The sequence below is a fragment of the Grammomys surdaster genome, unplaced genomic scaffold, assembly GCF_004785775.1.
Source record: "Grammomys surdaster isolate TR1022 unplaced genomic scaffold, NIH_TR_1.0 137, whole genome shotgun sequence".
Classification (NCBI taxonomy): domain Eukaryota; kingdom Metazoa; phylum Chordata; class Mammalia; order Rodentia; family Muridae; genus Grammomys; species Grammomys surdaster.
Window position 1 is genome coordinate 9575637 of NW_021604595.1, and position 4288 is coordinate 9579924.

A 4288-nucleotide genomic window follows, 5' to 3' on the forward strand; every position below is an offset into this window, starting at 1 on the left:
ATTTTTGCCCTGTGTCTGAGACTGTGTGTTTCTTTAGCCACTGTCCCTCTTTACAGAGTTTGAAATAAATAAGTTTTCTTATTTACATGTTTTAGCTCATTAAGTAGCTACATAAGCTTAGGAAATAACTGTATATATCTATAATACTTTATTGCAAAGCATATGTAAAGATGGTCTTAACCTTAGCAAAGAAAATGCTAGATCTATCGTAAGGATATGAAGATCATAGTCAATAACCAATCAGATATTTTAACAAAATGACAGAAATTAAAGAAATCCTTGAACACCCTCTCAAGGCAGTGAAAGCACATGTTGGTGAAGAGACATGGTCCTATCTTCTCTTTTGGGCTGATGGTTTTTATTTTCTGCTTCCTGGACATAAAGCTATTAAACTATGGAAATTTCAGAGAAAAGAAGTGATGAGATTAGAAGGATTCAGGGATGCACAGAAGTAGACAGGCTAAGCTCACCTCATGACTACACAGGGCTTACTGGGAAAGAGTAGGCCATATGCTGACTCAGAACGTCTTTTTCCCAGACACATGGGAATTCTGGAAGAAACCCTGCCCCTAACAAGGCAAAAGCACACACTGGATATTTAAAAGTCTGCTCCTGTGGACCTCCTTTCCCAAGCTTCACCTCAGATCTGCAGCTGTAGTGGACAGACAGAAGCCTTCATAGCAGGAAGGTTCCCAGGCATGATGGGCTGGGGATGAGCACAGGGATGGAGGGAGTGCAGGAATGGAGGGAGGGCAGCATCAGCCATCTGTTCCATCTGTATCTGTTAGGTGCACTCAACCTTCTGTACCTGTGGGTTTGCATCCTGAAATTAACTGGTTGTGGATAGGGAAAAATTATGTCTGTATGAACACTCACAGATAATTTTCCTTCTCAGTATTTTTCTAAGTGATGGAGTCTAAGCACTGTTTACACAGCAAGTGTGCTGTGTTAGGTATTTTGTTAGGTATTTGAAGGCAGCTGGAGATGAGGTAAGGCGTGAGGGATGATACAGTTTAATACATTCAACTGACTTTTCCTCTTTCTTTCCATACTAAGTGAACATGGACCGGAGGATGCAAAGTTGGACCCAGTGTTTCCAAGGTGGAAATGTACATAAGTCACCGCTCTGATTCCAGTATGTGGATGTGTTTCTTTACTGTCATCTTTCCAAGGCCTCAGCAGCTCAAGACAAGAGCTGACATTTCAGAATCAGTTAAAATGAATTCTAGAAGACTTCAGAGAACCTGTAAATGCAGTCATTTGGGAGCTTGTGTGCCTGGTGTCATAAGGAGTCTAACAAAGACACCTGAAGGGACTGTAATCGCCAAGCACAATGATGTGTTTACCCCTCACCCGGAGATGCTTTAGCCAGTTGTTTGGGCCTTCATCTGGAGGTCTGTTTTTAATAGTTTCCAGGTCTGTCAGTGATTGCAAATGGACTTAGTGTGATCTGCACATGGAGTGAGAGGGAAACAGACTGCTAAGAGGCGTTTAATAAAGTCTACACTGGTCTTCGGTTGGCATGAACTACTCCAAGGTTATGAACCTGAGCTTGATCAAGCTCAAGCCTGGTGGTGCTTAGTGGAAAATGGGGTGGTTTCCTATAAAAAGCTTCTGTTCTGAGATCCATTTACACAAAGGTCCCTCATTTGAGACTATATTTGTTTCTTCTCAAAGTAACATTACTGGCCCACTCTCTCAGAATGCATGTATTTGTTTGTAGTTCTAGATACTGGGTAGCCTAAAGGCATGCACATCCACGTTGATGGTGACTATCTTTTACTGCCTCAATTCATTTCAGAAAGAGCCAAGACACAAAGACAGTCTCCTTTAACAATCAGCTCTTGTGGTAACTGACCTAGTCCCATGAGAGAGCAAGATTTCACTCCAGGACATGTCTTAACCCCCGATTACTACCCCTTTAATGGCCTGCTTCCCAGCCCCTCTACCAAGGCAATCACATGTCAACATGTACTTGGAGAGAACAGACTGTCTTCAAACCATAGCAGGTGTCCAAGTGGAAAAGGTTGCTACCTCATTTCCCCAAGTGTTTGTCACCCGACCCTGAACCCTAGCATCAGTGCCTTCGAGCAGTTCGTTCTTCCCTTGGTGACAAGGTGGAAAGCAAAGTTGGATGCAGAGAAATGGTAAGGAGTAGGGCTCAGTCTACAACTTAGGCTTCCTGTGCAGAGCTAATGGATTGAGGGCCTTCACGATCCTTCTGCAATCTGCCTTTGCTCACTTCCTTTTCTGCCAGGAAAGCGCCTGGGTCTGAACCAGAGACATCCAACGTCAGTCTTGAGTCACTTCTATTCTTTCATTCCCAGTGCCCTACCCTGGACTCAATGTAGGAAAATTGAGAAACAAATTCATCAGACACAAGAGGTAGCCAAGAATGTCTATGTGTGTGCGTGAGTTTGTGTGGGTGTTAAGGGGGAGGGATTCTGGGGATTGGAACTCCAGTCACCGTGCTCACGTGACAAGCACCTTACCAATGGAGCCATTTCCTCAGCCCAAAAATTGTTGTGAAATATGACTGTGCATCACACCGTCACCTGCATTCTCTCTGAAGCTTTCTCATTTCTGTCCACATTAAATATCATCTTGCCATCCACCCTCCAGGAGACAACAACTATAGAGAAATCTAGCTTTTTCAGTTTTGTACCATTGAATTATTGAAACTGTACTGAATACAGCTTTTCTTTTCTTTCCTTCCTTCCTTCCTTCCTTCCTTTCTTTCTTTTTTTCTTTCTTTCTTTCTTTCTTCCTTTCTTTCTTTCAGAGTAAGACATGGCTGTTTATTGGTCTAACCTGGTCTAACCCACATGCCTAATGACAGGCTTGGACAGCTTTCTCCATCTCCAGTCTTCCTTCTGTTAAGAGCTCCTTGCTTGGCCCAGAAAAGAAGAGTATCCTGGGCAGGAGTTGAGAGACATTTAGTTGGGAACTGAGGGACTCAGAGTGGTGGAGAGATGGGGCCGCTGGGCCCTGAACAGCTCCTGCCTTGACAGGATGGGAGTGCTCAGAAGGGAAGAACTTCTCAGAAGCTCCTACTGTGCCCTTCGAACCATCAGCATCTTTCTGTCTTGGATGTTGTCCTCAGCTTCCTTAACACTCCCCTCCACGTAGGACTTTTCTACTCCAGCTCTTTAGTTTTTCTTCTGTTATTTTCTGTTTTTCTAACATCTAGTTGTAAATTACTTCCTTGAATTGTAGAATAAAAATTCTTCCTACACCTTCATACATGTTAGTCTTATCTACCAGTGTTATATATCTCCGTGTCCATAAGTGTGTGCATGCTTTTAAATTCTGTTTAGCTGTTTAATCTGTATATCTGCAAAGTTATTGGGTATCAATAACTCTGGCTTGAAGCTCTATCTGTGAAGGCCTTCTTCAACTCCAGATCCATGGAGGAGGCCATATTGGAGGACATTTTCCTTCCTTCCTTCCTTCCTTCCTTCCTTCCTTCCTTCCTTCCTTCCTTCCTTCCTTTTTTCCTTTCTTTGTTGGAGACAGGGTCTTTCTGTTAGCTTTGAGTGTCCTGGAACTCGCTATGTAAGCCAGGCTGTCCTCAAACCCACAGAGATCCACCTGCTCCAGCCTCTGGAGTACCTAGACTAATGACATGTATCACCATGTTTGGCAGCACTGATTTTCAATGAGTCATTCATTAAAATTGCATAAAATTAAAAAGTAGAAAAAAAGACACATGGAAAAGCTTTGTTCTCATACCATTCATTAAGCACTAGTTTTTCCCCCCCTTTGTGAGGCAACTCAGTGTTTATTTTGGCTTCCAGAGATAGTCTGTGGAGAAGTTACTCTGGCCCCAAGTATTTTTCCTGGAAGACTGAAGAAATTCAAAGATCATCTAGATAATTTCCAGCCTTAATCTCCTATTGGCACATTCATTGACATGGAGCAAGTTTTTTTTTTTCCTGAAGCATGTACAATAAGCTTAATAGAGGCCAGAGAAGAAAGCACTGCCCTCAGAGACAAGTGCCCCAGACGCTCAGAAAGAGGCATACGTAGTGGGAATCAATTTATTGACCCCAGCGTTTTTCCCCTCTATGATCAGGAGCATCTTGGCAGCAGACACTTAGTGCAGGGTCCCTGGAACACACAAGGCAGTCAGTAAATGTTCACAGAGTACAGGCATCCATGGGGGGTGGGTGGGGGGTGGAAGGGGGGCAGAGACTAATCAAAAGGCCCACATTGATGGAAAAAGTCATTGAGGGTCTCACGTCCTGGTGAGACCTACAGTCCCGAGCCTCTGGAATTCTGAGAGTCT

General features: G+C 43.6%; 1 pseudogene; it reads right to left on the minus strand.

Annotated features, from left to right (window-relative positions):
* Window positions 1–3050: 3050 nt before the first annotated feature.
* Window positions 3051–3421, minus strand: LOC114617498 (annotated as a pseudogene).
* Window positions 3422–4288: the final 867 nt, after the last annotated feature.